At 44.0% G+C, this 25,211-nt stretch overlaps 1 protein-coding gene and 1 pseudogene across 2 annotated transcripts in view; both read left to right on the top strand.

Moving 5' to 3' along the window:
• Nucleotides 1-25,211, top strand: part of UNC5D (unc-5 netrin receptor D) — a 603,667-nt gene that overhangs the window by 396,270 nt on the left and 182,186 nt on the right. The window lies entirely within an intron of this gene.
• On the top strand, nt 3,652-4,268 carry LOC132512820 (C-Jun-amino-terminal kinase-interacting protein 3-like; annotated as a pseudogene).

Genomic DNA, 25,211 nt, shown 5'->3' with positions numbered 1-25,211 from the left:
AAAGAAAAACACATAAGAAAAGGAAATGCGTAATTTCTGAGTTAACATAGCGAAGGTGTAGAGCGATTTCTCTGTCCTGTGCCACCTTACACAGTTTAGCAGCCATAAACAGTCTTTATGTCTTGAATCATGCAGACGTAAAAGCAGTCTGGGAGGCTTCCACATAAAGAGCTGCCGTTCTGTAATTCAGCAGTAACGCTCCATGGGCATGAATAAAGAACGCCGTCCTGATCCTGCTGAGGGAGCGTGGATTTTAATGCTTCTCTGAAGCACACCACATGCCATCCTGATACACTTAGCAAATGTAGACTGCCTTTGTTTTTTAGGCAGAACTTATTCGAATAGAAACCACCAACCAGTGCCATCACAGCTTCTCCTGGTAATCCTCTGCTGTGATTCCCAAATTCTGCTGGCTACCTGTCTGGTCTCTTGGGGAAGAAATGCCGCCTTCTCTAATGCCTTTTGTTTTTAGTTAACTTTGGGCAACTGAAAGGTACACCAGCACCCTGCATGATTTTTCACGTAACTGCTAGTCAAATAGAGTGTGCCCGTTTCTCCTTCGTGGGGTCATTAGAGACCCGCAGAATAAGCACCTGCCTCCGGGTACTGTGGAGATACGCCCAGCTCATCTTATGACAAGTTAGCTTCAGATCCAGAATTTGTGTCCGTTTCAAGAACCCTAGATGGCCTCTTTCATCGCCCTGTACAGCTCTCATGCTTCTTCACTCTGTAAAATCTTAAGAAGCTGTGATCTTCCCACGGAGCCACCTGAGATTCAGCGCAGTAAGTACATTGAGTGCAAGAGCGACTCCATGAAACTCCCAGAGCTTTAGCTGGTGCAAGTCACAGTGGCTTCCACACCCTAAAGGACAGGCCTGCCACTCTAGCTTAGCATAGCTCACATCTGCATAGAACTCCAGTTCACTTGCCTCTGTCAGTTAAGCTTCCAAGAAAAAACATCCAGCGTTCAGAGCCGAACAGCTGATCATCCCCTGCTGTGGTGACTTTTGATTTAAATATAACGGAGTCTGCCTTGGCTAGGGCTTAACGGAATTGGAACTGTTCTTTTAATTGTTGATTCAGTCTTGCCTTACAGACCTGACTGTCAGTCATCCCAACAGATTCTCTGTCTAGATGTGCTCGTTCATCATGTGTGAGGGCTGTCATCCTCCGTGCGCCACCAGCGCTGGCCCTTGCTAGTTACAGGTGATGGTCTAAACATCGATTTCTGTGTGCAGGAAGTGTCAGATGGCTGATTCATGTGCTAGCTCCACAGTAGCATTCGGGGATCACCTCTGGGAGGCAGCTGTGCCACAGCAGGGGAACAGAAGAGCAGATCTGCCTAATGCCACCCCAGCTGGACAGGAGCAGTCACTGGTACATGAGTTCTGTATGAGGCTAGGTGGTCCGTTTGACCTTTCCTTGTCATCTGTGTACTGCTTGAAATACCTTAGCTACCATATGCGTGTATGTTTGGAAGGAGTAGAGTATTACGTGGGAATGAACGTCATGCATTTGCCCGGAAAAATGTGCCTCCTTGATAGGCAGGGAACTCACATTCTCCTTTTTAATTAACTCATTCAAATAATCATTGATAGGAATTGGCGCTGTAGAGGGGTGATGGTAATGGCAGATAAAGAAAAAAGATAACAAAGCTAATGGGGAGAAAAGACCTCCAAGCAGATGGGAGCTGACAAATGCTGGATTGTGTGTATAGGTCATTTCACTCAGAGCCACGATGTTAGAATCCTCACGAATGGCCGTGGTTGTTAGCTGCCCTACACTTGAGGACCACGTGCCAGGCCCTCTGCTAGGCACTTGCCATGTGTCGTCCTATTTCATTCTCACAGCTGAGTTAGGTACTGTTATCATTTTCACTTTACAGATGTGGAGATTGAGGCTTAAATTAAGTAACTTCCCCAAAGTTCCTGTGAGAGTGAGGGGCCTTAGTTCTCTTTGATTTCAAAGCCCACATCTTTAGACAACCCTATAGTGTCTTGCTGTTTAACCCTGTGCCCTGTGCTCGGTAAGCGAGGAAGTAGTGATCCCAGCAGAGGTGTATCTGATTCCCATGTTGGATCCTTTGTGTTACATTACACGACCATCCCATTGGTGCTGGGTCAACTTTGTTGTAACTGACACCAGAGCGTGATTTAAAGACAGCTCATGGACAGGTCTCTTGCTTGGTCTAATACAGCTTTAATCTGTCACTACTTCAATAGATGGCTTCTTTGCCTCAAGGCATACCCAGGAATGAGGCACAGTCTCTATTCCTGACAAGCCCAAGCATCCAATAAATGAAATGAATGTGTAAATAACTATCTAAAACAGAGTGTGCTACCTCTGATAATAGAACATTAATAAAATAGGAGGGACATGATTATTTCTTTTGGCCAGAGTGGTCAACCAAGACCCTGCCGAATGTAATTCCCATAGAGGTTTTTTTGTTTTTGGTTTTTTTTACATCTTTATTGGAGTATAATTGCTTTACAGTGGTGTGTTAGTTTCTGCTTCATAACAAAGTGAATCAGTTATACATATACATATGTTCCCATACCTCTTCCCTCTTGCGTCTCCCTCCCTCCCACCCTCCCTATCCCACCCCTCCAGGCGGTCACAAAGCACCGAGCTGATCACCCTGTGCTATGCGGCTGCTTCCCACTAGCTATCTACCTTACGTTTGGTAGTGTATATATGTCCATGCCTCTCTCTCGCTTTGTCACAGCTTACCCTTCCCCCTCCCCATATCCTCAAGTCCATTCTCTAGTAGGTCTGTGTCTTTATTCCTGTCTTACCCCTAGATTCTTCTTGACATTTTTCTTTTTCTTAAATTCCATATATATGTGTTAGCATATGGTGTTTGTCTTTCTCTTTCTGACTTACTTCACTCTGTATGACAGACTCTAGGTCCATCCACCTCATTACAAATAGCTCAATTTCTCCCATAGAGGTTTTGAAGGATGAATAAGAGGTCACCATGGTAGAAAGTTACACAGAAAGCTCAAGGTGCAGGATCAGCTTGATTAAAAGCAGGCAGGTATCAAACAGCATGGTTGGCCAGGAAGCACAGTTAGTTTCTTTTTGAGAGACCCTAAAGGACACGGGGAAGAATCACTGAAGTGAAGACTGATGGAAAGCCTTGTTGACCATCGAAAAAACTTTGATTTTTCTTCTTTTTTAAATTTTAAAAAAATTCTATTGAAGTATAGTTGATTTGCAATATTGTATTAGTTTCCAAAATGCAAAATGATTTAGTTATACATATATGTGTATATATGTATATTCACTTTTTCCCATTCCTTTCCATTATAGTTTATTGCAAGGTATTGAATATAGTTCCCTGTGCTATAGAGTAAATCTTTGTTGTTTAGAAAAACTTGGCCTTTTTGCTCACAGGTGATAGGGAGCCAGTGAAGGATTCGAATCAGAGAAGTGAGATGCCAGATTTATGTGTCTGTCTGTATTTTTCCATGTCCATATATATTTTAGTTCAAGGACCCAATAGTTAGGTGGCAACAAGGAAGCGTGTAGGAAGTTGTAAATGTGTGTCTCTGTGTCATCATGGGAAGTGACTTTATGAAAATTCTGTATTTGTAAATAAGTGACCTCAAGCTTGCAGAAAACTCCCAAGAATGAGACCAAGATCGGTATCAGCTGGCGGCGGCGGTGGCCGCGATGATGGAGATCCAGACGGACAAGGGCTGCGGCGTGGTCGTGTACCAGGGCGACTACTGCTCTGGCTCGGTGCTGTCGGAGCGGGTGTCCATCTACCGCGAGTCCGAGCGCCTCATCCACGGCTGCACCGAGGAGGTGGTCAAGGAGCTGATGCCACTCGTGGTCAGCGTCCTCGAGCACTTGCTGACTCGGCGCTCAGCGAGAAGCAGAGGAGCACGAGGCGGCGCTGGAGCCGCTGTGCGAGGACGAGCCTCTGCTCACCCAGTAGTAGCCGGAGAAGGTGCTGCGCAAGCAGGCCGAGGAGAAGTTTATCGAGTGTGAAGATGCCTCGGAACAAGAGAAGGAAGAGCTACAAATCCAGGTGGAACACTGCGAGTTTCAGACCCCGCCAGCCGGAATTGAAGGCCAGAAACTCTGCAGATCAGATTTCCCGGCTGGAGGAGCCGGCGTCAGAGATGCAGGAGGAGTGCAACGTCCTGCACCAGCGGCACACCGAGGTGATCCAGACCTACGGGGAGCACATCGGGAGGTCCGAGATGCGGCAGGTCGCGGGGAGCAGCCAGACCGAGAGCACCCTGCCGGGGAGGAGGTAGAGCAGGAAGCCGGACGCCAGCGCCTCGTGCCCTCCCCCTAGAGGAGCCATGGTCCCCGGGCGTCAGGTCGGAGTGTGTGGCTTGAGTCGGGCTGTGTGGTGAGGACGGCGCCGAGCAGGTGGGGGGCTGGGATGGGCCTGCTGCGGGTCCGCAGGCCGACACGGAGACCCAGGGAAAACCGCGTCGTCCATCCCAATACCTGCAAGTTCCGTGTTTCTGAATTCGCCTACTCTGTAACTTTATTTGTAGCCTCAGAATCACCACTCACGGTCCAGGGGCTGGTCAGTGGGGACTGGATGGAACCCAGCTCTGGCCCCTGTCCTCTAAGACATGGTAAATACTTGCGGCGCCTCGTTTTCTGTTTTGTAAAATAAAGGAAACAGAATGTACCAGGATGAGTGAGGAATGAAGATTCTAATCTGCGTGAGATGCGTACGTACCTGTGTACATGTTTCTTCTATGATGAACGAACGCCGTGTTTGCGGTGACTTTGTAGAATACAACCAGCTGGACTCGCGAGGATCGACTCTAGGCGGTGGGGAGGCCCGCACACCTCGGTGACCAGCAGACGCACCCCGCCGTGCTGGTTTTATTTGGGGAGCAGAGAGAAGCTGCAGAGGCCAGGTTTCTGCTCCATCTTCAGTCAGGATAAAACTGCACCTCTGTACCCCGGGAGCAGACTGGCGGAGATCTTCTCCAGGGCGTCGTGTGGGAGGCCACGCCTCCATCAGGCTGGAGGAGGGAGGAGGCACCCGAGGCCGGAACCCCAGGGCCCAACGGATGGAGCTCGTCTTTCGTGCCTCTGCGGCTGCGGCCCCTTATTCCTGCCGCGAACACACGAAGCCCCGGGTCTGGTCACGAAAAGGCTCTGTTTTCTCTGCACCTGTCTCCTTGGTGGGTGATGTCTGCAAACAAGGAGATTCAGGCCCTTCCATGCTGGGCATCCTCTGCTACTCACTGGGCCATGGTGGGCGGAGCTGTGGAGTCTTCCTTGGAAAACGGAAAGTGTAGTATGTCAGCAGAGGCCTAGCAGGGCCTAGGAAGGGCGGTCATCCAGCGGACCACTGGCATGTTTTTAGACAGTCTCGCTGCGTCCAGTGGGGAGTAGGGGATACAGCCGTTGTGGACACTTTCTTTCTATAAATGCGTGCGCCCCAGGAAAGGGTATCAGGGGGTCCTTAGCCCCCCCCCCCCGCCCCGGCTCTGTGAGAATTAAGTGAGGGAATGTGGATCAAAGAGGGCGTTAAACTACAAAACCCATGGCAGATGTCGTTTCTGGGTCTGTTTTATCTGAAGGTAGGAAATACCCGTCTTCAGGCCACCGTTTCCCGACACACTATGAAAGCCTCCCTCCTGGCCCTCAGGAGTCACCGAGGGAATTTCCAAGGAACTGCACCGAACGCCAGCGTGGAATCGGGAGCTCCTCTTGTTGTTTTGAGGTTGCAGAGGCTGGCTGTTCGGGCATTACCTAGAGTTTGGACTCCGGCCCAGGTTCCCGCCCAGCCTTGTGTCCCCATGTGATCCTCTTCAGGGCGTCCCCGAGGCCGAGGTGTGCGTGTCCCTCCTCCTGTGCCTTGGCAGTGAAGAGCCGCCTTCCTGTGTGCGTGTGTTGCGGGGAATGCGGCCGGCACAGCGCTTGTTTGGGAAGCAGAGAGGCAGGGCCGCGTCTGGGCTGCCTCCATCGCTCTGCCAGCTGGCTGGCGACGTTTAACCTCACAGTGGCGCCCAGAATCGCTTGCCCTGCGGTTGCTGCCGCAGCGTATGAGACTCTGGGCTTCTGCTGGCCCTGCTGCCGCCCCTGCCCCCCCAGCCTGGACACTGGGCTGTGATGGAGATGTTCCCAGGGCCCAGTTCCCAGGGCATGTCTGACTGCCCCAGGCCCACTTCCAGGTGAACGGATGTGGATGGCAGCCACGCCTCCCGTGTCCAGAGGGCATGGTGGTGGAAGAAGGGAGCACGGGCCTGCTCTCGCTGCGCCGGGCGTCGGCCTCTGTAGGGCTCGGAGGGTGCAGATGTCCCACTGTGGCCTGTGCTGCTGCAGCAGGTGAAGGGGAAGGCCCCGTGCTGCCCTTCTGGCCTGCTGTTCTCTGGGGTGTACCCTGCCTGCCACAGCTACGATCCTTTGTGCACAGACGTGTGTCTGCCTATCTCCTTAGTTCAGACTCTCCAGCTCCCCAAGGAGGCGCATCCTTAGTGCTGGGGAGCCGCTAAGCCCACACAGGCAGAGTTTTCCTTCAGTCCTGGCTTGGTTTCGTGAATCTGTCTGTCTTTAGAATAAAACTGGTGGTGAGGGCTTCCCTGGTGACGCAGTGGTTAAGAATCCGCCTGCCAATGCAGGGGACACGGGTTTGAGCCTTGGTCCAGGAAGATCCCACATACTGCAGAGCAACTAAGCCCATGTGCCACAACTACTGAGCCTAAGCTCTAGAGCCCATGAGCCACAACTACTGAGCCTAAGCTCTAGAGCCCATGAGCCACAACTACTGAAGCCCGCGCGCCTAGAGCCCGTGCCCCGCAACAAGAGAAGCCACTGCAATGAGGCCCGCGCACCGCAACGAAGAGTAGTTCCCGCTTGTCGCAACTAGAGAAAAGCCCACGCACAGCAACGAAGACTCAACGCAGCCAAAAATAAATAAAATTTTTAAAAATGATAGACTGATTCATCAAGGAGTTACATGTGTTGGGTGGACATGACCTGGGCTCTGAAGGACGTGATGAATCCATGTAAGAAGAGCTGGATAAAGAGAAAACCAGTGTGAGCAACAGGGTGAGTCAGGCAGACAGAAGTTCTGTTCCCAAAAGAGGTGGTCCTAGTCTACACTCCACCTCTACTTCTCAAGTGGCCCAAATTGCCTCACATGAAAAAATAAGCCACATTGCACAGCTGTAGACCGCATCTGTGGCCTTGAACCAGTGGGTCAAAGATGCATGCCATGGATGAATCACATGAGACCACCACCCTGCTGAGGAAGTCTCCTCCAAGTAGGAAGTCTGCTGACCTGTATCAGAACGCTGACAGAGACACAGTGGGGGCGTTGGCGGGGACAACCTATTCTTGGAGCTTGTACCTCATTCTCCACCAGGGCAAACCCAAGATGGGCATGCTTATTCCACAGCTTCACTTGACGGGACTGTCACATGTTGAAGGTGGTAGACCTGGCTTCTAGACCCCTTTCTCTACCTCATAATTAGAAAAGCTAAATCCCTTGTTTTGTTTTGCTTTAATGACATCATTACCTTTTCTACTTGAAAAGACAGGGGGCTGGAAAAAAGCCATCTTTGGGGGGGGCCCTTAAAATCCAAGGGAGGCATTATTTACTAAATCACATTATTTAAGAACATGGACCTTGGAATCATGAGTCAGGTAGAGTTCAATCTAAGCCCCTCCTTTTATTAGCTGTCTGATCTTGGGCTAATTCTGTAACATTGCTGAACTTCAGGGTCCTCATGGACAAAATGGGATACTAATGTCTCATAGGGATGCTGTGAAGATTGATTCAAATGAGGTCATGTGGTCATAACAGTTACCTGAGTTCCTACCACGTAGCATAGGAAATGGTTATTGTTAATAGTAGTTGTGTTACATAGATAATAAAATCCATTAATACTTTATTGCTTTATTTTTGCTGTTTCTCCATAGTGTATGATTGGGGAACCAGATCTGCCTCTGTGATGTTCTCACATTGTTACTATGTTGTTGATGTGAGGTCGTGTTGAGGTTTACATCCACTCTTCTCTCTTCCTAAACCGTGCGGTCCCACTTCGTTCCCACCCGGCTTAACCTGTTCTCATCCTGTTTCCATCCAGGCTAATGCCTTCTTTCCAGGCGATCATGATCTCCCTCGGTTTTAAGGATGTAGAGACTGTGGGAGTCATGTGTTCTCAGTGACAAATTCATTTATTTTCAAAGTAAAACAATGCGGCATGTGAACAACTTGATTTTGTCATTGGAAGTGCTCTGTGCCAGTCAGGGTGGGAGATCAGGATCAATATGAGGAGTGGATCTGAGCTCCAAGTGGTAGAGTCAGCAAAAAGGATAAAGTATCACCCTGCCTCTCGGATGGCAATTTCTTCTCACTGTCTCATCTGTGATGGCCAGCGTTGTGTTTGCCACAGCCGCTGTCAGACCAATCACAAACCAAGCCTGGGAAGCGTTCGGTCAATACATCCCGTGCATCAAACTCTGAGTCATTTTTGTTTGTTTGTTCCCCTTATTACTTTCTCTGGCTGAGTAAAATCTCTATTACTTCGGGCTCAGGAACAGAGAATGTGCTGTGAACACCCGAGGCGCACATTCTATTTTATTTTTATTCTTTTTTGTGATGACTTCATTGTTCCCTATGTGTGAGTTTTCCCCAGATTGTTTTTCTCCCTTTTGCTTTCTCCAGCGCCCTCTTCTTTTGGCTTCCCCATGTATTTAGTCCAGCTGCATGGCCGTGAGCTGGCGCCACGGCTTGGCTTTGCTCCTTCGGTGCAGTCAGTGGCTCCCGGACTTCTGCATTTCACAGACCAACCAAATTAATCCCCTCCCCTCCCTGTAAGAGGATGGGCTAGCCGAGTGTTGCCAACTCTTTTGTTTTTTTCAAGGAAGGACATTAAGACATAAGAGCCATTTTCCATAAATATTATTTCATTCAGAAAAGGGCATTTAACAACATAAAATCACAGAATTATACATTTATTTTTTTTAATTGAAGTATAGTTGATGTACAATGTTGTGTTAGTTTCTGGTGTACAGCAAAGTGATTTAGATATACATATATATATATATATATATATACATATTCTTTTCTATTATGGTTTATTATAGGATATTGAATATAGTTCCCTGGGCTATGCAAGTAGGTCCTTGTTTTTCTATGTTATATGTAGTAGTGTGTATCTGCTAATCCCAAACTCCTGATTTATCCCTCCCCCAACCCCTTTCCCCTTTGGTAACCTTAAATTGGTTTTCTATGTCTGTGAGTCTGTTTCTGTTTTGTAAAGAAGTTCCTTTGTATCATTCTCTTAGAGTCCTCATATAAGGGATATCATATGAGGTTTGTCTTTCTCAGACTTACTTCGCTTAGTAGGATCATTTCTAGGTCCATCCACGTTGCTGCAAGTGGCATTATTTCATTCAGAGTTATACATTTTAAATTAGCTTTATAATGAATTTTACTGTTTTCCTTTTTCCTCTACAAGACTGAAAGCAAAGTCACTGTAGTCCATGCATCTTGTGAATGAGGGATACAAGGCTCCTGACACCTTCCCTCGGACAACGCTGGTGGATTAGAGTTAAGAATAGTGCTCAAGGCTATCTATAGTGGAAGGAACCATCAAAGATCTCTTTAGTTCTTTAATCAGTTCCTCTGCGTTATTCTTATTTTCAGGAATACCTTTCTTCACATTTTGTCCACGTGTTTGCCATGAAATCAGTACTGCCCAAAAGAGAAATGAGCTTACATTTCCGTTAGAAGCTACAGTCGTGAGTAAAGCATCAAACTTTGTGTAGAGATTTGCTAGAACATGGAGAAGCAGCCAGACCTTGTGTTGCCCACTAGCTCTCCATGAGCGAACAGGATGGGCCTTGAAAATTGCTATCGTATATCATCCATTCACAGCATGCATGCACCAATGATGATGGTTTTAGTTTTGTATTTGATTTGTACCTTCCTGCGCAAAAGCCCTGGGTTCTGGAATCAACAGCGAGGAATTCAAACCCTGCATCTGTCGATCACTGGCTGTGTGATCTTGGACGACTTCCTCCTCCGCTGATTTTCTCACTTATAAAAACAAAAGAGTTGCTAATAATGCCCACCTCCAGGTAGTCCTAAGATTTAAATGAAAGGAGGTGGTAAGAATGACTGGTACAGTGCTTGGCACAAAGCCTTTGGGGGTACAGAGATGCTCCCTTATCCTTTTTCACTGCAACCCCGTTTAAAAGGGAAAACCTAAATAGGGCGTCTCAGAACTGTTCATGGTCTCTCTCTAAATTAACTAATTGCTATGGTTCTTCCCTCTCCTCCATCAGCCACCTGTTTTGGGTCGTGTTCTATATACGTATTTGCCTACATACACCTCCTTGTTAATTTATTCTTTAAAATAGGGCCTTTTTCAATTACAGGGATATTAATTATTATCACCCTTAATTATTGTAATCTGCTGCAGTCTTATTTTGAGTGTGCATGCGTGTGTGTGTGTTTTAACCCAGTAGTCCGTGAACTTCAGCAGCCTAAGGTAGCCTTTTTTTTTTTTTTTTTTTTTGGCGGTACGCGGGCCTCTCACTGTTGTGGCCTCTCCCGTTGCGGAGCACAGGCTCCGGACGCGCAGGCTCAGCGGCCATGGCTCACGGGCCCAGCCGCTCCGCGGCATGTGGGATCCTCCCAGACGGGGACACAAAGGCGTGTCCCCTGCATCGGCAGGCGGACTCTCAGCCACCAGGGAAGCCCTATGGTAGCTTTTTATCTGCTTTCCAATAACACTGTTTCATTTCCAGCCCTCACAGGGCATTCCACGGTGATGAGCTCTACAGCTGCTTTCTGACAAACATAAACCTCCTTTGATTTTTGAGTGTTCTGCGGAGGTTGGTACAGTATTCTAAAATACCTTTAAAAGTCTATCATTTGAAAAAAAATGTTAGAAACGTGCCTTATAGGTGCTCGTTTATCAAATGTTGAACACAGGGTCTGGCACTTAGATGGTCTCCCCTTGATGTTCCAGTGGATATCTACATAAACGGTTACGGTTTATTTACTACTATAGCTTTTAATAGAAATGTAGAATAATTTCTCTTCTGGGCAGTACCGAATTTCATTGCAAACCCATCAACAAAATGTGAAATTCACATAAAAGCCAAGTTGCAATTATCGCCAAAGCTGGGAGAGTCGTTGCTGCCTGTTGTAGATGGGCTAGTCTGTTTACGGTTCTTGTACACATACTGTAAGATATAATGTGGCAGGATTGCTATATTGTAATAAAACAATGTGGTGCTCCTGGAAGGAAAAAATGGGGTTGGTGAATTACAGCAGTCGTTGTACCTTGTTCCCCGTTATTGAAAATGTAGTATGATTATTAAATGCGTGCCGTGTGCATTTTACACACTTCGTGATACGTCTAGGTTTTTATGTGTGCCTGGAATATCAATATTTGCTTTACTTTCAGGGAACATTAGTTACAAATACAATAAGCGTGTTTCATTTTTCATTGAGGACATACTGGCTTCAGTTTTCAAGGCGGAGTGTGCAATCGATGCCGATGATTATTGATCTAGAAACTCTGTTGAAAGTAAGCAAGACTGGTTTGGTGATAAGCAAACACAGACGCTGCTGCTGCTCTTGCTGAGATGCATGAAAGCGGAGTGAGTAGCAGTAAATAAGAGTTTAATTAAATTGCTCCTTGGCGGAGAGTGGGACTATTTCTCGGCTTTGGTTTAGAACCCACGGGTTCTCTTTTTTCCTTTTGTTGTATGTCTGGCCTTCTCATCAATACTAATGGGAACTGTATGCAGTAAAGGGACAGCTGACCCCATGTCCCACAGTGTCAGTAAAATACCACATGGATTTTTCCCCCTTGGGCTACTCAGATTTTTTTAAAATGAAATAAAAGAATGAAATCTCAATGTATAAGAAAATCTCAAGTTATAAATTCTATGTGGTACTCTCAGAGTATCTTATAAATGCTAAAATAATAATCATAATATCTTAGAAACTCATAAAAGATCCATACGGGTTTTGTATAGGACTTTGTTTCAGATTGTAATTATAACCAAAAGATTAAAATATAGCCTCCCCTTGGAATTTAACTGTGATGAGCTATATGCATAGACGTGATGATGGTGCTTGGTAAACCATGCTCCTGGGCTAGAAATGAATGAAAATGATTAATTCGATGCTGTAAGGTATTGCGTTGATAGCAGGGCACACGTAGCCTTCAGCACATTTGGGTTCAAAGCCATATGAAAGATTACAAGTGCTTGAAAATGATTAAAGCAGAGCTAGCAAGGTACGATTTCCACTTGCTGTGTTGCTGTTACCTTCCCTAGAGCACAGACTGGGAATATGTATCATCCAGGCAGCCTCCGTGCTCTAGCAAAAGGGACGTTGCATTATTTCTCTGTACTAGTTCAAACATATTTTGGATGATACTATCAGGCAAACCTGTGTGTCCATGTAGGGACCAAATCTGCTTATGAAACTGCTTTGCTAGTTTGTAATTGCTCTTGTTTTCTGCCAGACATTGCATTTGTCTGTTGGTACTGGAGGTTATTTTCACTTAGTAAGACTCTAGACTGGCTCTGACCACACTGCAGAACACTTAGTACTCATAACCTAGTATGCGCTAACTCTGCTAGTCTGTAGAGACCAATGCCTCTCTCCTACCGACACCTCAGCACCCCTCTACTAAGGAATGGTTAGAGAGGTGACCGTTTCGTTCATCTTTCCAAATTAAACACAGATGTCAACAAAATATTCAGGGATTTTTCTTTTTTCTTTTTTATTGAAGTATAGTTGATTTACAATGTTGTGTTAGTTTCAGGTGTACAGCAAAGTGATTCAGTTATACATATACCCATTATTTTTCAGATTATTTTCCGTCATAGGTTTTTACAAAATATTGAGTAGTGTTCCCTGTGCTATATGGTAGGTCCTTGTTGATTATTTTATATGTAGTAGTGCATGTATGTTAATCCCAAACTCCGAATTTATCCTTCCCCTTATTCAGGGATTTTTTTTTTTTTTTTTGGCCCCGCTGAGCGGCTTGTGGGATCTTAGTTCCTCAACCAAGGGTTGAACCCGGGCCCATGGCAGTGAAAGTGCTGAGTCCTAATCACTGGACCACCAGGGAATTCCCCAGGGATTTTTAAACAGAAAACAGAAACAAGTGAAAAAAAGCTTTTCATACAGTCCATCATATTAGCCTCTTCCCCAATTTTTCTTATCAGTTTTGTACACACCCCCGGAATAAAACCCAGTGACCTTTAAGATGGAGTTCTAAACATTAACGTTCAGACATAATCACCTGGTTTAATTAATCTAGTAATTTCTGCCCTAATTTGTTCGATTCATCATCTTGTGATGACAGAGGAGCTGGGGGCGGGCGTTGGGGGGAGACGCTTAGTACATTCAGGGCACCTTTATTATATTGATTTGTCACCATTCCCTTCATAGCAAAGCATGCAGTCTTTTCCCCTGGTGAATAATTTATAGTCTGTGGGTCTTCTGTCTGAGAATGCAGCCATCTTTACTTAGCAAAATCTAGCCCTCCTGTTTCTGTGGGCAGTAACCCAGGATTTTCAAGTAGTCATCATGGCAGAAAATTCCAAATGCCATTGCCATTCTCTAGTTGATAGCACTTTATTTAAAAAAAAAAAAAAAAAGGCTCTCTTTTTGTACTTACTGCACTGTCTTTTCTTGTTGTGGTTGGAAGAAAGGTGTGAGTCTGGTGTCTAGGTGACAGGCAATACTGCATTTTATAGACTTTGAGATGCCATCAACTGTAAGAAGAGCAATTACTTTGTATACCACTGAAAGCCAGTGTTTAATTTTAGGATGTTATCAACTATAAACACAACCAGATTTCCAAGATGTCAGTGTGCAAAGTGTGCTTGTATATTTTAGAATCAGAGAAATATTTCTGTCCTTCTTTCTTTGCTTTTCCTTGGTATTATACTTTAGAAACTTTCCAACGCACAAACAATTGTCTTTTAAAAAGATACTCTGAACTTAATGTTTTCAGAAATGGATTACGTATTAAATGACTGTGTCCTACAGAATCCTAGAGTGATAGGTTTTATAGGTTCAAACAGAAGTTAGGTTTATGAAGGGGATAAAGAACAAGCTTGTTATCATAAGCGCTCTGAGGAGCTGGCTTAATGCTGTGTTACAGTGTGAGACTCACTCTTGATGATATAATAATTAGAGATTTCCCACAGGGTGGCCCCTTCTAGGAAATATCTGTGTACATCATAGAATTAGCGAATGTTAAATCTGGATAGGATCGTAATGATTAGCCAGACTTGTCCAACCCCTTGTTTATACAGATGAGGAAATCAACCTCAGAATGCAAACACAGTCAGATTCCAGGCTGGTGCTCCATCATTGCTGTGGACATTCTTGTGGATTTCTTTGGTGCAGAAGTGGGGAGCAGACCCAGGGTACAGTTTACATCCAAAGATTCTATCCTCTTGCCTTTTGTATTTGCCATTTTTCTCGCAAACTGCCAGTGCTGTTTCAATAGCAAACCTATATTTTCCCCTAAATAATGGTGGCAATGTTTTCTGTTGTTTTAAATCAAAGAGTGAAAAGCTACCTAAATATGGGCACTTTTTCAATCACTCGGTCGTCTCATAATTAGGAAGGGGTATGTTTTAGTTTCACAAAAGTGCATACAAATTTTAGCACACAGCTGTAACTTCTGTGCTGTAATGTGTTGTCCGTTTATCAGTCTTAAGTTCCCCTCCGAGTCATGAAAGTGTTGAGATCATTATAAATGAGGTCATCTGTATGATGCCTAGACCCAGAATTATTTTAACTTGGGGGTAGCCATAAGATTTTGGTTTTCCCAGCTTTTTTGATTTCCCTTTCTTATTGAATTATTTGAACCCTTTCTTACCTGGCAACTTTTTTTTTAATACCTTGAAAATAAGAAATATGTAATATAGTTACATGTGCAAAAGGCTTTAATTTTGTCTTTTATTTTCTGGATTTAAGTTGATGAATCCAATGAAGTAAATGTAATGAGTTGCTTCCCTGACAGCAGAACTCTGGACCTTTTATACTGGACTTTATCTACTTATAGGAAAGGTTGTTATGATACTGGAATTCGTGGTAAAGCTATTTCAGCGACTTGGAGCATGTACAAACACTCTTGCATTCACTGATCTGTACTCCCCCCCCCCCGCTTGCAATTACTTTGTATGATCAGTATATGATCAGGGATTAATAGGCCCTCATTTGAATTCTGAGCAGTCCTGATCTCAGAAAATAAGGCTAGCATTAGGGATAGTTTACTGTTCCTCTGACACTGGCTGAGTCATCCAGCCTGGTTATACCAGGAGCAGAGAAAAAGCCAAAGCTAAGTCTTACTAGCCCTGAAGAAGCAACAGAGTCCTCTGTTTCTGTGTCATCGAGCCAGAAATATTGTGGCAGTTAAGTGTGTTGAGAATGGTCTGGCTCTCCCTAGGGACTGCCTTGCAAACTCTTGTCTTGTAGCATTTCCCAGGATTTTCTCTAGAATTTTAGGACTGTACCTTCTGATCCAATTTCACTTTCATCTAGTGATTCTTAGAGAGAGAGGAAAAAAAAAAGGGCTAGTTAAATCTTCCCCATCTAATTCTGTTAACTGGTTTAAAGAGCTACCAAAGATACGATTAAATCAGAGGCAGAATAGTTTACAAGGGAGAAAAAAAGCTGCCAGAATGTTGCCAGCTTCATCCCTCCTGTAAGCCAGGCTTCTCCCAAGGGCATAATTTTGGGTCTCAAGGATTCAAGACAGCACCTGGATATCTCTGCTCGGCGATCCTCATTTGTGAATGACAGCAGTTTCTCTGGATGGTGGGTCTCTGATCTCTGCTTTGTGAAAAGGCAGACGATTTGATCTGGAAGGAAGGAGCCTCGGAAACCATTTGACCTGACTGCCTCACTTTAGGGACGGTGACATGAGATCCAGAGACGCCTATGCTTTACTCAGAGTCACACAGCTAGTCGGTGTTACGGCAGCCGCTTCACACACCTCTTCTGGCTCTCGGTCAAGTCTTCGATCACCTGCACCACTCGCGGCTGGACGGCTCCACTCTACACTGTTGGAAAGGTGTTGACCCGGTGGCCGCAGATCGTTAGGTGTTCAGCCTCGTTCGACTTTGTCACCCCAGCACGTGTACGGACTAGGGGAATTCAAGTTGATGGAAGCAGAAAAGTGCTCAAGCTGTTCACTTCCGTGAGCAGTAGTCTGAACGGGGCAGAGGAAGAGGAACTTCCTCTGATTTTGCTTAGAGCTCTTCGTGCCTTCACCTGTAGTATGAGGATATGACGATGATCACCCTTAGGCCTGACCTTATATGATTACGTGCAGGGATTATGTGTAGTTGCGATACAGCTTTGGGATCCATGGTCCCTCACTCTTGGACTTTCTTCAGAGGGTGTTTTAACATGACTAACATTTTCTATGTAATATGATTTTATATTAGCCAGAAAAAGAATTCCTCTGCATCATTTATCCAGTCCTCTAAGGACAAGATGAGTTCCTAACTGGGGTCCGTGTAGGCATCTGCACTCTGCACGTGTCTGCATCACCCACTGTTCTGTCAGGCTCATCATCAAAGCCTTGCTTCCCAGACTCCAGCACAGAAATCAGTTGTGTTGCCACAGAGCAATCAGGGCCTCCTTGCACTTAAAACCAAGACCCAGCTGAAACCAGATGACTGACTGATATCTGCATACGGGAGATGCCACCAGTGGCAAATCTATAAACCTGCCCTGGATCTGTGTTCATAGTGGACAGAAAAGTTTTCTGTTTTTCTCCTATTTGCGGTGAGCTTCAGTCCCTTTTCCACTCATGCTTTCTTCTCAGTATGTGAATGAGGAAAGCCTACATTATTTGGGAAACAAACCTCTTTAACATGGCATTGATTCCCTCCAAAACTTGGAGCTGAAAGACCAGCTACTTTTATTTTGTTTGTTATATGGAATGACATAGACATAGAAATGGGTTCTTTTTTCTTTTTTTGGTACGCGGGCCTCTCACTGTTGTGGCCTCTCCCGCTGCGGAGCACAGACTACAGACGTGCAGGCTCAGCGGCCATGGCTCATGGGCCCAACCGCTCCGCGGCATGTGGGATCCTCCCGGACCAGGGCATGAACCCGTGTCCCCTGCATCAGCAGGTGGACTCTCAACCACTGCGCCACCAAGGAAGCCCCTAGAAATGGGCTCTTTGTGACCTCAGTGGTTATGAAGGCTGAAGAAGGGGGCCTTCGATCCCTGAAGGCTGAGTGTCATTTGACTTCACATCCACTGGTGGTCCTCATTCTGTCCGGGTCACCTTTATCCAAGGAAATACGAGAACCTGCCACCAGCCGCGGCCTCCTCCCTGTGCTGCTATGGCTGCCACATTCAGAGGTAGGAGGGGACATGGAATTCTTCTCTGAAGATCACATCCCTGCTCCTCTTTGACTGCAGTCCTGTCCCCTGCAGGACGGTCACAAGGAGGTCAGCGCAAAGTCACACCTCGCCTTTATGCTGGTGTCCTCAGACTCACTGTGGGCATTCTGCCCCTCCCAGCTGTTAGCCACCTTCAGGACAGAAAGACTCGGATGAATCTAGGCTGCCGCCTCCTCTCCCGCCACGTGTGTGAGGTCTCGCCTGCTCCAGGAACCCTCCTAGTTCTCAGCTACTGATAGTGGTTCCTTTCGAGCCCCTTTCCTAGTCCAAAACTAACCCTTGACGTCCCACATCTCGACAAACTGCCTGTCGATGGATTCTCACCTCCTTTGTTTGGACTCTAGCTTTAAAAAAAAAATTTTTTTTATACAATTTTTTTTTTTTAAAGAAGATGTTGGGGATAGGAGTTTATTAATTAATTAATTTATTTTTGCTGTGTTGGGTCTTCGTTTCTGTGCGAGGGCTTTCTCTAGTTGTGGCAAGCAGGGGCCACTCTTCATCGTGGTGCGCGGGCCTCTCACTATCGCGGGCTCTCCCGTTTTGCAGAGCACAGGCTCCAGACGCGCACGCTCAGTAGTTGTGGCTCACGAGCCCAGCCGCTCCGTGGCATGTGGGATCTTCCCAGACCGGGGCACGAACCCGTGTCCCCTGCATCGGCAGGCGGACTCTCAACCACTGCGCCACCAGGGAAGCCCCTATTTTTGTACAATTTTTAAAGCTTACTTTCCATATATAGTTATTACAGAATATTGGCTCTATTCCCCGTGTTGTACAATACATCCTTGAGCCTGTCTTACCCCCAATAGTTTGTGCCTCCCACTCCGCCACCCCTGTGCTGCTCCCCCACTGCTGGCAACCACTAGTTTGTTCTCTGCGAGTCTGCTTCTTGTTGTTATATTCACTAGCTTGTTGTACTTTTTAGATTCCACATATAAGTGATATCATACGGTATTTGCCTTCCTCTGACTTATTTCACTTACCTAATGCCCACCAAGTCCATCCATGTTGCTGCAAATGGCAAAATTTCATTCTGTTTTATGGCCGAGTGGTACTCCATGATGTGTGTGTGTGTGTGTGTGTGTGTGTGTGTGTGTGTGTGTGTGTGTGTATCTCACATCCTCTTTATGCATTCATCTGTTGTTAGGCGCTTAGGTTACTTCCATATCTTGGCTATTGTAAATGATGCTGCTATGAACACAGGGGTGCATGTATCTTTTCGAATTAGTGTTTTTGTTTTGTTTTTTTGGATATATACTCAGGGGTGGAATTGTTGGGTCATATGGTAGTTTCCAAGTAGGAAATTATTTTTAGTTTTGTGAGAAACCTCTATACTGCTTTCCACAGTGGCTGCACCAGTAGACTCTAGCTTTAATAATCGGCTCCCTCCTTACAGAAGAGAAGTTGGTTCTCAGGTGCCAACTTGCAGTTCGGATAGTCTGGGTCCCAGTTAATTCCCATGGAGTCTGGGGTCTCCTCTGTAGGGTTCTCCACCTCCCTCCAATAGTACCGTTGACAGCAGAGCCTGCAGCCATGCCGCCTGCCGTATTCTTTGGCATTCTCTGCTCCCCTGGGGACATGACTCAGTGTGCAAAACGTTGGGATCCCAACTCCCCAGTGTTCAGGTAGACCAGTTGTCTATCTTTACATGCTTGTTAACTTGCTGCCCGGTTCAAAATCTAAATATTCCCCTGTCGGTGGTCTCCCGTGTCCCACCTTTTTCTGATTTACAGAGACTTTTTCTAGACCACCGTCAGTAATTTTAGGTGCACATATCCTTTCTAGTCCAATACTAAGCAATTTATTTTATGCTTTTTTTGTTCCCTGAGATGAAGAATTATTTTCTGTTTCGATCCCAGGGATAGCCTTTAAAATATCTGGTCAGAATGGCTAGACCTACATTTTCTGGTGTCCAGTACACACTTCCAGGCACACGGAGGCCCAGAGCAGTGAGCGCAGGCAGCAATGTAGTGTCACAGAGCCTGGGTTAGGCACGAGGCAGGGTCACTTACCCACGGGTAGGAATCCACAAGAACGATCATGTGGAAGGTAGAATCTTGACAAGAAGCCAGATCAAAGCCCGGTGTTTGGTCCAAACCAGTCACCCATTGGAATGTACAGAGAAGAACACAGGCTTTGTAGTTCAAACAAACAAAACCCTGGACTTCATTTTAACTGTACCACTCATTGACCTATGTGACCTTAAGATTTCTGAATCTCAGTCCAGATAACATCTATCGCCCTATGTTGTTGTTAAAATTTTAAATCAGGATTGTTTGGAAAATGGTTTATAAACTCATAAGTGAGACTAAAACAAAAAACTAAACAACATTCACCATTTTGTTTGTGTTGTGCTCTTAAGCATTTTTCCAGAATCACAGAGAATTTCCATTCAATCAAGGCCTGTGTACACGGTGCTCATTTTCCCCAAGAAGCAAGACGCCTGCATATTTTTACTTCAGTGTTAAACTGTAAACTAAACTAGGCAGCACACAAAGGAGTAGCAAAGGTTACAGAACAGAGACACTGCAAAACACATCCTTACTGATGGGATCGCTAAAACGAGAATGATTTCCATCCCAAGGTCCTCTGGCACTGACTAGAGAGCTCCTGGTAGAGCTGTGTGAATTCATTTCCTGGGCCTTGGGTGACCTAAATGGATCTATCTGAGAGAATTTAGAGCGTTAGAAGAAGTATACTGAGTTCCAGGGTACAGAGAGACAAGTTAGTTAGTTTTGAAAGATTACACTTTATGATGCAGGGAAGAAAACAGATGACGTGACGGCATATCTTGATTTCAGAGTGCCTTTTGTGCAATTATAAGGTAAATAAAGGAACAATTCTTATGGGTTATTTTTTTTCCCTCTCTTGATTTTTCTGCAAAGTTACACAAAACACGTACAGACTTCTTAGAAGAGTCCACTAGCGTTTTATTTTTTTTCCCTACTGTCCTTGGGCACCATAATCTACATTCCATTGTGCGGAGTATTTACCTCCTCATTCACTTCTTCCTCCTGAATCTCCCTCCCGACCTCAGTCCCAGGGTGTATTTGCACCCAGGTGTGTCCTTCGGGTTCCAGCGATGCAGCTATAGAGTGATACCTCCGTTGCTATCACCCACCACATCCACACACAAAAAAATATTTTGACTTTGATGCACATTTTATCCTAACGCATTAAGTGTGTGGCTTCCACTTTACCTGTCACTCATCTAGGGTCTACTCACCTACCCAGGAGACAAGCTTTAGCTCTGAGGTGGTTCAGCTCTTAATAAGAAGTCGAGCAGAAGTTATAATAACTCATTGCCTCGGCTGCTTGGAAAACATGATAATGCCCCTTAGTTGTAAGAAATCATTTTAACAACACTGACTGTTGGCAGTTTATTGATGAAGGCTATGTAAAAACTGCAGTAAATAGCACATGATGCATGTAGTAAAGGGTTCTTCTGTGTGACATTTATCTGTTTGTAATTTATACCCTGCTTACATTCACAGAAGGATTTGAGCTGGCTGATAATAAAAGATGCATATACAGTAAGAGTGTTATGTATGTAGAAATGGGAGATCAAGAATCATATGGAAAGAGAGAGGAAAAGAGTTATGCTTGTAGTGTTTTCCTCCTCATCAAGGCGATAGACGTAGGTTATGGTCTTAGGTTCCCTCTCTCAGACTCACTGAGATGCCCTGAAGAGGAGACATGCAATTCATTCCTCACGGAAATAAACCCAGTAAAATTATATGGTGGACACAGGGAAGGAAATTATATTTAGAAAGAAGAGAGTAGAAATCTCTCTCTTTTTTTCTTTCTTTTTTTTTTTGTCATTTATATTGTATTACTGGTCTTTTAATGGGAAGGGATCATGAGCTTTCTCAAAGCCGGCTTAGTGGCAGTGTCAGAAAGAAAATGTGGATTAAATTGCTCAGACTAAGAAACCTCTCATACAGATTTAAGGAGTTCGATTGAAGCTAATTATACATCCATGACATTTTATTTACCACGGCATAAGAAATCATCCATTTCCTTCCTCCCCGAACCAGTGCTATTCTACACAGCTAGCAAATTAATTTGAGAACCAATGCTTCATCTGAGACAGGGTGATGAAGGATATATAGGAATCAGTTAGGTGGCAGATGTCTAAACAATGCCTGATTAGATGAAATGTGTTTTCCTTCAAAGGTATTAGCATAAAGTGTCGTATAGCCTCAGAAGTCAAAAACATCCAGGTAGTTATAAGAGCTAATGAGTGACAGAATATTTCCAGGGTCCCTTCATTATAAGCATGAATGATTACTTAGTGTGGGGTGAACAACCAGATTAATTTTTTTATATTTTTATTTATTTTTTTAAACAGGTTCTTATTAGTTATCCATTTTACACATATTAGTGTATATATGTATGTCCCAATTCATCACACCACCCCTCCCCCATCACTTTCCCCCCTTGCTGTCCATACGTGTGTTCTCTACATCTGTATCTCTATTTCTACCCTGCAAACCGGTTTATCTGTACCATTTTTCTAGGGTCCACATATATGCGTTAATATACGATATTTGTTTTTCTCTTTCTGACTTACTTCACTCTGTATGACAGTCTCTAGATCCATCCACATCTCTACAAATGACCCAATTTCGTTCCGTTTTATGGCTGAGTAATTAAACACTGTATGTATGTACCACATCTTCTTTATCCATTCGTCTGTGGATGAGCATTTAGTTGCTTCATGACCTGGCTACTGTAAATAGTGCTGCAGTGAACAATGGGGTGCATGTGTCTTTTTGAATTATGGTTTTCTCTGGGTATATGCCCAGTATTGGGACTGCTGGGTCATATGGTAGTACTGTTTTTAGTTTTTTAAGGAATCTCCATAGTGTTCTCCATAGCGGTTGCATCAATTTACATTCCCACCAGCAGTGCAAGAGGGTTCCCCTTTCTCCACACCCTCTCCAGCATTTACTGTTTGTAGATTTTCTGACGATGCCCATTCTAACTGGTGTGAGGTGATACCTCATTGTAGTTTTGATTTGCATTTCTCTAATAATTAGTGATGTTGAGCAGTTTTCATGTGCTTCTTGGCCATCTGTATGTCTTCTTTGGAGAAATGTCTATTTAGGTCTTCCGCCCATTTGTGGATTGGGTTGTTTGTTTTTTTAGTATTGAGCTGCATGAGTGGTTTATATATTTCGGAGATCAGTCCTTTGTCCATTGATTCGTTTGCAAATATTTTCTCCCATTCTGAGGGTTGTCTTTTCATCTTGTTTGTAGTTTCCTTTGCTTTGCAAAAGGTTTTATGTTTCATTAGGTCCCATTCGTTTATTTTAGTTTTTATTTCCATTACTCTAGGAGGTGGATCAAAAAGATCTTGCTGTGATTTATGTCAAAGAGTGTTCTTCCTATGTTTTCCTCTAAGAGTTGTATAGTGTCCGGTATTACCTTTAGGTCTCTAATCCATTTTGAGTTGATTTTTGTGTATGGTGTTAGGGAGTGTTCTAATTTCATTCTTGTACATGTAGCTGTCCAGTTTTCCCAGCACCACTTATTGAAGAGGCTGTCTTTTCTCCATTGTATATCCTTGCCTCCTTTGTCATAGATTAGTTGACCATAGGTGCGTGGGTGTATCTCTGGGCTTTCTATCCTGTTCCATTGATCTGTATTTCTGTTTTTGTGCCAGTACCATACTGTCTTGATTACTGTAGCTTTTTAGTATAGTCTGAAGTCAGGGAGACTAATTCCTCCAGCTCCGCTTTTTTTTCCCTCAAGACCACTTTTGCTATTTGGGGTCTTTTGTGTCTCCATACAAGTTTTAAGATTTTTTTGTTCTAGTTCTGTAAAAAATGCCATTGGTAATTTGATAGGGATTGCACTGAATCTGTAGATTGCTTTGGGTAGTATAGTCATTTTCACAATATTGATTCTTCCAATCCAAGAACATGGTGTATCTCTCCATCTGTTTGTATCATCTTTAATTTCTTTCAGCAGTGTCTTATAGTTTTCTACATACAAGTCTTTTGTCTCCCTAGGTAGGTTTATTCCTAGGTATTTTATTCTTTTTGTTGCAATGGTAAATGGGAGTGTTTCCTTAATTTCTCTTTCAGATTGTTCATCATTAGTGTATAGGAATGCAGGAGAATTCTGTGCATTAATTTTGTATCCTGCAACTTTACCAAATTCATTGATTAGCTCTAGGGGTTTTCTGGTGGCATCTTTAGGATTCTCTTTGTATAGTATCATGTCATCTGCAAACAGTGACAGTTTTACTTCTTTTCCGATTTGGATTCCTTTTATTTCTTTTTCTTCTCTGATTGCCATGGCTAGGACTTCCAAAATAACATTGAATAATAGCGGTGAAAATGGACATCTTTGTCTTGTTCCTGATATTAGAGGAAATGCTTTCAGTTTTTCACCATTGACAATGATGTTTGCTGTTGGTTTGTCGTATATGGCCTTTATTATGTTGAGGTAGGTCCCTCTGCCCGCTTTCTGGAGAGTTTTTATCATAAATGGGTGTTGAATTTTGTCAAAAGCTTTTTCTGCACCTATGTAGATGATCACATAGTTCTTATTCTTCAATTTGTTAATATGGTGTATCACTGATTGATTTGCGTATACTGAAGAATCCTTGCATCCCTGGGATAAATCCCACTTGATCGTGGTGTATGATCCTTTTAATGTGTTGTTAGATTCTGTTTCCTAGTATTTTGTTGAGGATTTTTGCATCTATATTCATCAGTGATACTGGTCTGTAATTTTATTTTCTTTTGCGGTATCTTTGTCTGGTTTTGGTATCAGGGTGATGGTGGCCTTATAAAATGAGTTAGGGAGTGTTCCTTCCTCTGCAATTTTTTGGAAGAGTTTGAGAAGGATGGGTATTAGCTCTTCTCGAAAATGTTGATAGAATTCACCTGTGAAGCCATCTGGTCCCGGACTTTTGTTTGTTGGAAGATTTTTTAATCACAGTTTCAATTTCATGACTTGTGATTGGTCTGTTGATATTTTCTATTTCTTCGTGGTGCAGTCTTGGAAGGTTATACCTTTCTAAGAATTTGTCCATTTCTTTCAGGTTGTCCATTTTATTGGCATAGAGTTGCTTGTAGTAGTCTCTTAGGATGCTTTGTATTTCTGTAGGGTCTGTTGCAACTTCTCCTTTTTCATTTCAAATTTTATTGATTTGAGTGTTCTCCCTCTTTTTCTTGATGTGTCTGGCTAAAGGTTTATCAATTTTGTTTATCTTCTCAAAGAACCAGCTTTTAGTTTTATTGATCTTTGCTGTTGTTTTCTTTGTTTCTATTTCATTTATTTCTGCTCTGCTCTTTATGATTCCTTTTCTTCTAACTTTGTGGTGTTTTTGTTCTTCTTTCTCTAGTTCCTTTAGGTGTAAGGTTAGGCTGTTTATTTGAGATGTTTGTTGTTTCTTGAGATAGGATTGTATTGCTCTAAACTTCCCTCTTAGAGCTGCTTTTGCTGCATCCCATAGGTTTTGGATCATCGTGTTTTCATTGTCATTTGTCTCTAGGTATTTTTTGATTTCCTCTTTGATTTCTTCAGTGATCTCTTGGTTATTTAGTAACGTATTATTTAGCCTCCATGTGTTTGTGTTTTTTACGTTTTTTCCCCCTGTAATTGATTTCTAATCATATAGCCTTGTGGTCAGAAAAGATGGTTGATATGATTTCAGTTTTCTTAAATTTACTGACGCTTGATTTGTGGCCCAAGATGTGATCTATCCTGGAGAGTATTCCATGTGCACTTGAGAAGAAAGTGTAATCTGCTGTTTTTGGACGGAATATCCTTTAAATATATCAATTAAATCTA

The sequence above is a fragment of the Lagenorhynchus albirostris genome, chromosome 21 (genome assembly GCF_949774975.1).
Source record: "Lagenorhynchus albirostris chromosome 21, mLagAlb1.1, whole genome shotgun sequence".
In the NCBI taxonomy this organism is placed as follows: Eukaryota; Metazoa; Chordata; class Mammalia; order Artiodactyla; family Delphinidae; genus Lagenorhynchus; species Lagenorhynchus albirostris.
Note: the sequence above shows the minus strand (reverse complement) of the source record. Positions and strands in the feature narration are given on the sequence as shown.